The sequence below is a fragment of the Mercenaria mercenaria genome, chromosome 7 (assembly GCF_021730395.1).
Source record: "Mercenaria mercenaria strain notata chromosome 7, MADL_Memer_1, whole genome shotgun sequence".
Lineage (NCBI taxonomy): Eukaryota > Metazoa > Mollusca > Bivalvia > Venerida > Veneridae > Mercenaria > Mercenaria mercenaria.
The window spans coordinates 14,920,500-14,933,053 of NC_069367.1; the positions used below are offsets into that span (position 1 = coordinate 14,920,500).

General features: G+C 32.7%; 1 protein-coding gene across 3 annotated transcripts in view; it reads right to left on the minus strand.

Annotated features, from left to right (window-relative positions):
• The window catches only part of LOC123554864 (acetylcholinesterase-like), a 183,351-nt gene that overhangs the window by 127,622 nt on the left and 43,175 nt on the right, over positions 1–12,554 (minus strand). The window contains exon 1 of one of the 3 annotated variants that reach the window (XM_053547637.1): positions 7,561–7,670. The exons of 1 other annotated variant lie outside the window; for it this stretch is intronic. The gene's annotated coding sequence lies outside the window, so the exon portion shown is untranslated. Of the gene's footprint in view, positions 1–7,560; positions 7,671–12,554 lie in introns of those variants that run through there. One more of the 3 variants, XM_053547634.1, reaches the window with a different exon arrangement.

Consider the following 12,554-nt stretch of genomic DNA (forward strand, 5'->3'; position numbering starts at 1 on the left):
TATTGGCTCTTTGAATTTTCCACGTCCTTGTAATATTTGCTTGGGTGAACAAATACATTTAGATTAAAGCTCATGTATAGTAATACATGCCTTTGTGCGACAAGATATATGCCGTGGCAGTCCATGAATTTTAAAACGTTAGTTATGACCTGACTATGTTAAAACACACTGCATATCTGGTGTTCAGCTCTTTTCTGTTGGATACAATGGAACAAGACCAGAAAGAAAATGCCATTGTGCATGTTATACCTTACCCTAGATATATTACCAAAACATTCTACGGGAAAATATAGTAGCCCATTTTAATCTTAAACAACACGCAGTTTGGCAAATGAGTACTACAAATATTTTCTCAGTATTTCTTATAGCAGAGACACTCCGTGTATTTTATGTTTTCCTTTACGTTATTAGAAAAACTTGCAAAAACTTCCCTTGTCAATTTCCGGTCCAGACGACAAGATATGTTCTGATTAATTGATGTGCAAATTTATGGCAAGAGTCATTTCCACTACACGTGTACGCTAAAATGTGTATATACAATATAAATGTGCAATGTGATTTTTTTAGATTAAGTAAACAAGTACCACGTACTGTATGCTTTCATCTTCGGTATCATTTCTGAGAACACTTTCATTCATGATTTCGAGTTTTATTGCATATCTGTGAATACTGTACACTCTGTGTTTTTTTGTTCGTTTACATGTCGCTTACATGCTGTAGGCTAGGTTATGCAAGTTTTTCTACTAATGTTGACGAATATATAAAATACGCAGAGTGTCTCTGTGTAAAAAAAAAATATTGAGAACATTGACCGTTAAAGGGAATTCCGATAGTTTTTTATGCGCATCTTTCTGCGCAGCCGACACTTTCTATGGAAAACTGAACTGAAGTCAACATTTGTTGAAACGTGTTACAGACAGTCTTAAATATGAGGAATCTTGAATGAAATAACATTTTTGATAAGTTTTATCAGTAATCAAATGTTGATACTGGTTTATGTTGTATTGACAAGTATCATGCCTGACAGGTATCTTGCAATTTTTGTGGTCGTTTTCAAATCGCATTTTGGTACAAAGACGTGTTGTTCATATTAATGTAAGATATTGACTTAGTACTGATAAGACAATATATCACCTTCAGATTATTTAGTATTCAATTATAGAAAGAATTAAGAATTTTAAACTTTTTTTAACTTCTAGCAGACATAATGTAATCAATTTGCCAGTTCGCGCCATTTTCCGTCCAACAGGTGTTGTATTCTAGCGTCTTAACATAAAATTTAGCCTGGTGACCCATACATTTTAGCCATTTTATGCTCACAATACAATTATCTTTATACAAGAAAAATAGGAAAAAATTCTATAAAGAATTTTTTCAAAATCTAAAAATATATTCTTCACTGTGGGTATTTTTAACTGAAAAAGGTTCACAAAAGTAAATATGAAACTGTATTTTTTTTCATTTGTACCCATTATTGTAAGGATAGAGTATTACACATATGACTATGATATCAAATGAGTATATGATAAAATCTGTAAAAAGAAAAAAACTTTATTCTGCTGTGTTGATGTATATTTTGCTTGGTATTTATAAAAAAGCAGAAAATTATGAAAATGTTGAAAAATCGCTAGCAGTTTCAGCAACAGTGGGTGTGTTCAAAACAATTTTTCACAAAAACAAGCCTGATGACCTATTGTTTTTATTTGTTCATTGTTTTCAGCACAAATTTTCCTATCATATATGTGAATTTAAAAACATTCTATGAAAGAAAAAAAACTATAGGAATTCTCTTTAAACTACGTAAGATATAATACTAATTCTGCAATATGCATGGTACACATTTGCTGAACTACGTGTTTAAGTAATATGGCTCTCATAGTATACCTAAGGATAGAATTAACATGTACAATGGCATCTTCTTTTTGGTATCGTCCCAGTCGTTGTTGCTACTCTTTCCTCTTTGATTGTGTCTGGCAGAACATTTGGTAATTTTTGTATGGTAGTTATCATGGAATGTTGCCTTTGTATATAAACAAGACATATGAACCTATTCTGGTGTGTATGTTTAGAAGAAATAAATACACTACAATACCATACAGCTGGGAAAATAGAACCGCTATCAACTTTTTCTAATGACAAAATATAAAGATTTATCTCGATGTTTAATTGAAATTTGCTAGGATATGAATACAAGGGAGAATATCCTTTTCATCAGACTAAATAATCATCGCAAAATTTTTCTAAGAGAAAGTGAATTATTGTGTAAAGACCTCTTCCTTTTCCAAATAAGATTTCCATTCCCCTTTTCCTGAACTGGCATTATCGTTTTATTTTGTGTCTTTCATGTGAATATTAAAGGTTTATACTACTGTAATTTCCGAACGGTCCATTAACTATATTAGAACAAGAGAACTTCGTGATAGAAATAATCAAGTATTGTCATATCCTATAATCTCTATTCCTTTGTCCTCGTAATGGATAAAAGATAATAATTACACCGCCAACAATTACCTTTACTGTTGATAACCAAATGATATATTAATGAAGTCTCGAACGAGACTATATTTGATACCCTTATTGCACTCCACTTCTGCTACATTGTGGCATGTAGGTATTAAAGGTATACCAAGCCCATGTTAAAATTCCTCATCAAATATATTTAGTTTGACAGTAAGTATTTGTTAACTAACGGTGTATGTAGAGCTACATTCACAATTAAGTCAGATGGTTTAAAAAGAAACTGCTATTTTTTAAGTGTTTGTATAAATCCATTGTATGTACATTTATCAAGTATGTTTTGTTTTAAACCTAGCACATACTAATGTTTATACACCCAAACATGTTTATTTTGTGTTTAAATAGATATGGTGTAGTTACTTATTCATATATGAAATTGACTTGATATAACATCATGTCTAGTTTTAATGTCTTATTTCATATTATCAGAATTAAAGATTTTCTTTTTTTCTTATGTCTTTTACCTAGGCCTGATATGCCTTCCTTCAGCATGGCATTTCATTGTTTCAGTTGCAATTTACCATTCCCCGAGATCTATTTATTTATGTCTTTCTTCCACAGAGTTCAGTAGCACACCCTTAATTGCTTGCTGGCCAATAGTCAAAACTATTTTCTTGAAGTCCACATGGATGCCATTCAATAAATGCTTTATTACATGAGAGATCTCAGCGATATATGACCATTTTGTGTCGATCCGCCGTAAAACCCAACTCACTCACTCATGAGAGATCAGAAACAAATTTCACACTTCTATCTAGCCTGGAAAACCTATGTTGACGTATATACGGGTCAATCGCACAATGGACCGGTGATTTATTTTGATCATGAAATGCTTAAAAAAATCAAGACTTGGGTAATTAAGAAGTACACTTCCGTTTTTCCATTTTTACCATCAATGAAAATGTTGTTTTATTATATATTTTTTGCTTAAACAAGCAATAATTATAATAGTTAAAAACAAACAAACAGTAAACTTATAACATTCAGTTATCAATTTATAAAATTATTTTCTTTTTCTATGATACTGAGTTAAAGACAAAACGTCTGGACTAAATCAAGACTGCTCCTTAGTAGTAGAAATAATTGCTTTTCAAAAGAGTAAGGGTAAGTGACACATGCTTTGATCATCGACCAGTCTCGAATAAATTTGCAAATCATGCCTTCTTTCACAGATTTCGTTAACGAAGGAGATTATGGTTTGCAAGAAAAAAAAAGTAGAATGGAGGTATTGTGTCATGTGGCTGGCATTAAAAAAATATTGTAAGCAGTCAGAACACACGACGAATCACATATAACTGTATTATAATGTGTAATAGTGCTGTCAACAATTTATCTTCAGTTTTGAAAAGGCTTAAAGCAGGTATATTTCTGATATATTTTTATGAATAAAATTATCTAAAATTCCTTGTTATTCCTTAATGTATGTTTTAAATCATACAAATGAAAAACAGAGAGTATGTGATAATTATGCACTTGCTTAATTCTTGAGACATTTGAACACTAATCGTTTTGAAAAGCAGATAAAGGACTGGTCATTTTTGCAGATGCACAAGTACAAATACGTAGGTACACCCTCACGAAGTATATCAAAGCTTTATCTACAAGTATTTACAAACGTTTCACAACTCTCGGAAGGAAATTACAAATCTCTCAATGAAATCCAAGCACTGCAAGTGGTGTGAAAATCTGTCTTTCCCGTTCACTTAACAGACCCATTGCGTTTGGCATTATTACTTTCTTTCTAGATTAGACTGATAGCGTTAGCGTAAGAAATACTCGTGGGAAATATCTGTGGAAAGATTCACATAGAGAGCTTAACTCGTGCGTATAAAACTGCCCAGTCATCTAATTTACTGTCAATACATCGTAAAATTCGGATAAATATTCCGTCTTGTTCCGACAACGGAAAAGAGAAGTTCAGTCTAAGAAATTTTCGATCAAAGAATGTTAGAGTTTTCATGTTGCGTTTCTATAAGGTAGTCTAGAACTGCTGCGTTGAATTTTGTGTTGAATTTTGCGTTTCCGTGTTAAAATTTGACTAACCTCTTTGTTCTTGTTAAGCAATAATTCATTGTTGTTTTACTGTACATGTATATTTTGTCTTTGTGATGGTCAATGGCCTGTTTGTTAAAACATGACATGCGTCCTCAGACTGGAATGCAAGAGGCGGTCAATTTTGCAGTAGCAAACTCTATTTTGATTGGTCTATCTTGGTTTTAATTTTGAAAGTTAATAAAATATTACGTGCTAGGTGTATAGTTAAAACTAGTTTGACGTAGTATATCATGTCAAAAGTCTCTACAAACTGAACAGGAAAATTTACACTAATATAAAAACGCAATGGAATGGGTACAATTTTCACAATAGTGTGGCCATTTCTGGTACTTCTTTATGTAAAAATATATCAAATGTTGCTGACTGTTACATTATGGCACTTTCCGTATATTATTTGCTTTACTTCTCTGGAGTTTTTTTAGTATTCGGGTCAGCAAGTATTTAGCTTCAAGCTGTTCGTATCCATTCTTGCTTCTAAGACAAAAAATTCCTATCTGATTATTGTCAATATCAAAGTCTAGCTGTATTGTATTTTTGTGTTTGTGTTTCTTCCCTTGTGTGTAAGTGTGTCAATTACGTAGTGATATTCGAGCATTAAATGCTGTTGCAGTTACTTCAGTTATTTTAAAACAAAAAGCGAGATTCTGACCCATATTACGCAGCAGTTTCTAATGAGTGCTCCAAAATTCATCGTGACTAGATCTTTCACAAATAACGACACAATCTATCTTCCATCTGCTTTTTTTTCAGAGAAGCATTAGCCATTTATTGGTGGACTGAATTCTATGAGGTCTGAGATTAACCATAAAGCACTTTGAAAGACATCAGTGTAATAGTTTTATCAGACATCAATTCAGACATATCTTTTGTATGTTTTGAAATATGTGTTGTATGCATGCAACATAAAGGGGTCTGCAAGTAATATCTGGGTCGAAGGTTATAAATATAAATTCTGAGACCAATCGTCAAACTCTCCAAACTCTTGTATCTGATTCGTAGATTAGTAGCTCAGTAAACTAAACTTGCCAGCAGTAGACTGGTCTCAAAACATGAAAGGCAGATGTAACGCAATGATTATGTTGCTTACGTTAATCAGTTTCTTGCATATATATGCTTTGTGTTGTCTGCCATCTTTGAAAACAATTTGAATAAATTTACTATTGTCTGAAAATGTTATATTTTAGATTACTTTCTGAATTGTAAAGGTAACTTTTATGAGGGTTTTAGGTGAATAAAAACTATCTAATTCAATCAATTTAGATAAAACGCTTGAAATAAAATTACATATGAATTTTCGATACTAGCCTAGTCAGATAATGTCTTACAAAAAAACATTTCCTTAAGTTAAAATGGCATTTTCAATATTTATGTAAGTCAGTTACTGTTTTTGTTTCATTATCGATTTTACACGAAACTTTAGGATAATTTCAGAGGTGATTTCAGAGGCGTTTTTTACATTTAATCAAGCCTTACTCAATATGATGTAATCCTACTTGTTTTTATAACAATTAATTTTTAAGAGGTTACAAGTTGTGGACATAAAACACCACATCAAACAATAATTTAATAAATCTCTTAAAAAGAACATGACCTCCTTACGGTTTTGTATTTTTGTTGGTATTGTCAAGTACATACATACTGTAAAATAAGAAAATTCGTTAGGGATTTATTTTCTCTACATTCGCTTTGTGACTGTGTTCGCGAAAATAAATACTCGCGAAATTGATACTATCTATAGAAAAAGAGAAAAAGTGAAATCTCCAAGGTCGCTTAACAAAAACGAATTTGTTGCAGGCTCGGTTTATTGGTTTCACAAAATGACCTTATATTGCAAATATTCTACCCCGCAAACCAATTCTAATTTTAAAAATAGTGAACTTGAAGCCCCTTTAAAAATATTCGATTTTAGTGGAAATTACAGCTTGTAGGTTTTCAAAACTGTCAAATTGATTTGCATATTGTTTGAAATACTAATAAGTTTTCAGAAGTGAAGAAGTAAAGATAAACAGACTGACTCCTTTTAACCTCTTCCGGTCATATATGTTTTGTATAATCTAACCAAGATATTATTTAGTTTTCACACCAGATTAAGTTATTAGAAACAAAGTAACTAACCGACATACAAGTATATAGGACATCTAGTGCTAAGAGGGCATTGTGCAATAATCACATATATTGTGACCAAACTTGGTAATATAGTAATATACTTTTCTTTCATAATTTTTATGACATTTGTCCTTTCTCAGCAGATACAAATTTGCGGCCATTTATTCCCTAAACAATTATGGTAACTTTGCCATATTTAACCCTATATATAATCCCTAGCTACTATCGTAATACGTTGTAATGACCTTCCACACTGCCAACGTTTTAATCAAAGCGCTAATTCGGAACTTTGGATCAAAATAATAGCTGTATTGTCTTAGTTTGGACCGAATTTCTGGGGGAATCGATCTCAAAATCCCTAGGTAGCGAGCGAATAACGATCTATCATGGATAAATAACGTCTAATTTTCTAAAAGAAATTAATCATATCAAACTTGTATTACGAGCTAACATTTGGGATAAAGACTATGCAGTGAATTATACTCGCATGATTCGAATAATGAACGAAGGCTTCCTAGTCTCTTTTGAAAATTATGGCTGGTGTTTACTCCCTCTTCTTGATATATACTATTGTTTTTATGGGCAACATTGGACAGTGTAAAATAGCTGTTCCTGCGAAGACAATGTTCTCTTTCAGTTATTTGGTACGGACGAACACAGAGGCATGGTTAAATATGCAAGAACATATATTTATATATCCCTATTATTTATTATTATATTGCATGATAACACTGATTTATTATGACACTGAGTCTGGCCTTACGTCTTTAACATTATCAAACATTATTCAAAACTTACATTGTAAACAGATACGAAAGTGGTCCATTTTATTGCAAAGTTCAAAGAAGTAGATTTAAATACCTTTTGTACAAAAATTAGTACCTGTTCTTGGCACATCTCTCCTATGCGACCAATCTAATTACAATTATATAGACGTATCCCCTCTCAAATTTAGGTTTTGGTCAACCATTAGTATTTTTGAACAACTTTTCTTTTTAAATCACACAGTTTCCTACAAATTGTAGTAAAACATAACATTTATTTACGCTAGAAACGAATGCCTCTCAAACAAGCAGACTAAGTGACGTAAAATTTAATTATCAATCAAGTCTCGAACAAATTGGCAAATTGGGATATCATGCCTTCTTGCACACGATTTTCTTAACGAAGTAAATATTCCTGCGGTTAAAGATTTAGAGACTGTGCTTGCAAGGAAAATAGTAAATGCCTGAAACACATTGAATAATTCCATTTGAAACCAATCAGCCTTGTAATTGTCTTATTGCATTTACCAGGAAGTTTAACCAGGAAAATTTATACTTCACTTTTTGGGAAGTAACTAGGACATTTGCAATATTATAGAGGATACTATAAATATTGAATGGAACCCATGATCAATAAAAAGTCAATAACTCAAATGTCTTTAAGTTTAATTATAATCCTAATAAGAAAATTACAACAAATGCATTAAAGACCGTAAAAGGGGCATTTTCTTTGTGCCAAAACTTCGAAATGTAATTTCTCTAATTAGCAAATGTCGATAGCTTTACTGTAAAGAGCTTATGTTTTAATCATGTCGTATTTATGTCTTTTTTGTTACATTTCGTTTATTTTTGTCCCCAAATATAGTTAAGTGTAATAGGAGAAGCAGGAAACCACTAAGTTGCAAGGAGGGAATATTACGAGTCAGTCGATTAGTCAAAGCTAAATCATTTCATTAAATGCAGAGCTTTTCAACTAGCTTCACCTAGTGTATATTTTGATACTGTTTCTGTCTCTGAATATACAAAATCTGTGTAAAGATCCTTTGGAAGCATAGAACACAAGAAAGCAATACAATAGCAGAGTCTGTTCAAGATATCGCATTTTCACTTCAAACGCAATTCATTTAAAAATTCTCTTATACAGTAAGAGAACATTTTTGAAGGTAATTATGACAACTGGGACACAACTGTAAAGCGTGAATAGCGTTAAAATCACGACAACAGATACTGTAACAATTACGAATATAAAGCAACGGTACACCAATGAGAACTTGGACAAAATTGTTAACTAAATGTAGCGTTAAAATTGTGGCAATTAATGATAAATGTCAACTGGGACAAATTGTAAACTAATGATAGCGTTACAATTGACCTTACGCCAGATAGCCTGTAGCCACGCCTACCAGTTTTCAGGGGGAACAATTCATGCTAGGCCCGACAAGTAAAGGAATCAAATGGCGACGGCAGAAATATTTTGCCGGACATTCTAGTTGATTTCGGGGTACGCTACCTCAATTCACACGTATTTCTAAAGTGAAAAGACAAAAGACAAAACACGTTCATAAGTGGATGTTCTGTAGCGAAACATAAATTCTACAAAAAAACAACGTTAAAAGCCGGGAACTGCACCCGAGTATGAGGAAAACTAAACAAGGCAGGGGGCCGAGTGGAAAACACGTACAAAAGAGGGAAATCTCTGAAACTATTATAGCTGATTTTGTGGATTTTTTTTATTTGTCCGTTTCTTTTTCATTATAGAAACGTCAAATTTCGATCTCCCGGAAATCATGTAGGGTATGACTATATTAAGCAGACTAGAACATTGATTTTTATTAATTAAGGTTGAAATCAGACTGTGGATTCTGAATCCTATTTCAAAATAATTAGATAAATTAAATAAGGTAATTTACATGTAAAAATTGTCAATTGTGTTATTTAAGAAACGTCGGATTTCGAAATACCGGAACTCATTTAAGATGCTCATATCATTGTTCAACATTATTCAGATACATAGCATTTAATGTCTAATACTTAGACATGATGTGTTTAAAGTATAAGTAAAGGATGTTCTCTTATTAGAATTAAAACGTGTAAATGATAAATAAATAAGATATAGTCAAAGGCGATGATATAGTCCATACTCATATTTCAAGACATATACCGGCGCATCGCGGCTAAAAACAATGTTTGAGCCTATCAAATTTCTTTATAAAGTATACAGAATGAATGTATAATTTTTTGTTTAAGAACATATCTTTTTTATACGAAATATGCTATTTTTTCTGGAATTTTAGACGAAGTTTACCCTGTCTATTAAAATGAAATTTAGAACGAAAGCACACACCGAGTGCTAAGTCAAAACTTTGAGCGCCTGGAAAATTGTTGATTAGACTCATTAAAAATAATCTTATATTAATCATAGTTTTTTATCATATTTATTATTTGTTGTATTATCACCCAGGTATAACTTAACATACACCAGTGGGAGATTGATGTAAACCTTAAATCATGTTTCCGGTACATTAAGGCATAATATTTACACGTTACCATTCAAATAATGGACATCAAACTGTATAATAGTACATACCAGTACTCGTGTACCCAGAAATATTACTTTGAATAAGTCTAGCCCATTTTTAAAAACGTTCAACTTTGCATAGAATTTTCCAACTGATTTAATATAGTATACCTGAGTGTAATGTTCGAATTGCTTGCTTTAACAGTTTATATGTGTTTTTAGATCACATTTCTTGGGAGGATTAAAAGACTATACATACGTTGCACATACAGTCTGCAGTGGGAATTTGAAAAGGACAGATACTTATGTACAAACTTTCCTGTTTGATGTGGTGTTTTCTGTGAATATTTTTACTTTGGAGATTTACTTCGTTGTAATACTGACTGGCAAGTCGCACTAATTTGTACGGAAATCGTACAACCATGTCCAATCAGTTCTGTTTATCTGATAGCAGTGGAACTGTAATCACGGGCCGTAAGATCCAATTATGGCAACTAATTTGAAAGGAACTTAGGACAAATATGTAAACTATATGAAACTTACAATCTATAGCGATAACAATACAAATATGCAACTGGAAACCAAGTGTAAAATTAATATTCAAATTATGCACCATACGTTTATTTTACACTTGAAATTACAATATTGTCACTCTTGAATTGTAGACCTAGCTAACTACAAGGCAAACACTGAAAACAAAGCTTAAAAGGGCAATACACAACGGACAAATATTTTTCCACTTTAATTTAGACAAAAATAAATACAAATTTAAATCTTTGATATCTATTTTATATACTAAAAATCCCTTTTCGCTGCCCTAGCGTCCGTTACTGCCGTAAGAAATGCGTGGAAAGTATATAAATATGTTAACATTTACTATGCCGTAGTATACGTGGATTGAAACAGTGTAACTGAATTAATCCATTACATTTTGACCAATTGTTTAAAAAAATGGGTATAGTCCTTGTAACAGACATAGAGACATCGCTTGTTGGACTGATACTTGAACGCACGCAATTTATAACAATGTTCGATTGAGCCTTCAGTCAGGCACCCTATCTGCCCTAACAGCAAAGCGGAATGTGTTCATTAGCAAAATGAAGACCATAACAATCTAGAACCAAAAAATTATTACAACATTGGTCAATACAAAGTTTACTGGCAATTTGGCACTTGAAGACCTTGGGTGTATCAGGTCATTGGAAGTTGTTGCATTATTGATATGTTAAAAATTATGTCTAATATACATGACAACACTTTTTATACATGAATTGCAATGAGCTGCTTCTGTATAAAAACGTTATGTTTGTTGTGGTTTGGGATTTTTGTATTTATTATCATTGTTTATCAGTTTAGAACATATTCCGAGCTTTCAGCTTCAGCCCGCATCAGGCCGTCGTCAGATACATTCTGCCTTGAATGGGATGCTTCTATTCGATTTGCTTTTCAGTTACAATGCAGGTCTGTGTTACTAGAAAATATTTAACGGGCTGATTTCCTGGTCGGCCTCGTGCAGTTTCCTTAATATGTATTTGTCCTGGTACCGACTGGAAACACAACTTGACAGTATTTGTATTTCAGTTTTGCTCGATTCATTCTACTTCATTCTTTAGATAGGACTTTTCCTGTTGGGACTTTTATTCATGTTTTTCTGTATGTTGTTTTTTCATAGCATTTATGTGTTTCAATTCTTTTAAATGTGCATTTCAGATACTTTGTTGTCTGTGCTGAAAGAGGTTGTCTGGTAATAGTTATTTTAATATTCTTTTCACTGTTTCAGCTAACATATATGTAGAAAATTATTCAGTTGCAGTGTTTTAATGACAGACTTCCTGTAAAGTTCCTGAACCAGTTGATATCAGAATGATAAAGAAATGATAGATGGTACCAATCTGTGAATATTATGTCACTTTTTTCTATAAGTGTTCCTGATCACACTTAGAACTTTACACACACACTCAGCTGTTTCTCAAGAAAGGCCGACACCGGTTCACAATCTTTCTTTTGTCATTTGCAGGCGATGAATTCCATATGTCAGAAGGAAATTTAGAATCGTACAACCAGTCAGCAGCTACCCATAAACCAGACCAACCTATTAAGTCGAGCGGGCAGAAGCTGTGATTCCCAGTGTAACACCGGAGAATGACGGCTAGTTTTCGGTAAGCGATTTACATGTTCCACCGGTGCATTGCCCTCTGGTCCTAATGTCTTTAGTCAGAACTGTAGCCTATAATGTCAGTAACTGCTTGACAGTTTCAGGGGTACCCTGAGCTGTGTCTGGCTCCAGTTGGAGTTCTTGACCTTCCGCACTTGCCTGCTTCCAAGATGGCGCGGATCGGCTTTGCATTTGGCGTTTCAGGCATTGTTCGACTTAGCCGAAGAAATAATTCATTTTAAGATAGGCTGTGATGTATTGATCTGTTTTACTTCCAGTAATTGTCATAAATATAATCACATATTGGTCTTTGCTTGTGGGTTTTGGTCTTTCAATCATTAACAGTTTCATTTTTCTGCAATTGTAGTGGGTAAATTATGCATTTTTTACTAAAAATTGCATATTTTTAAAGTAAATACTCATTTTGATACATCATTTT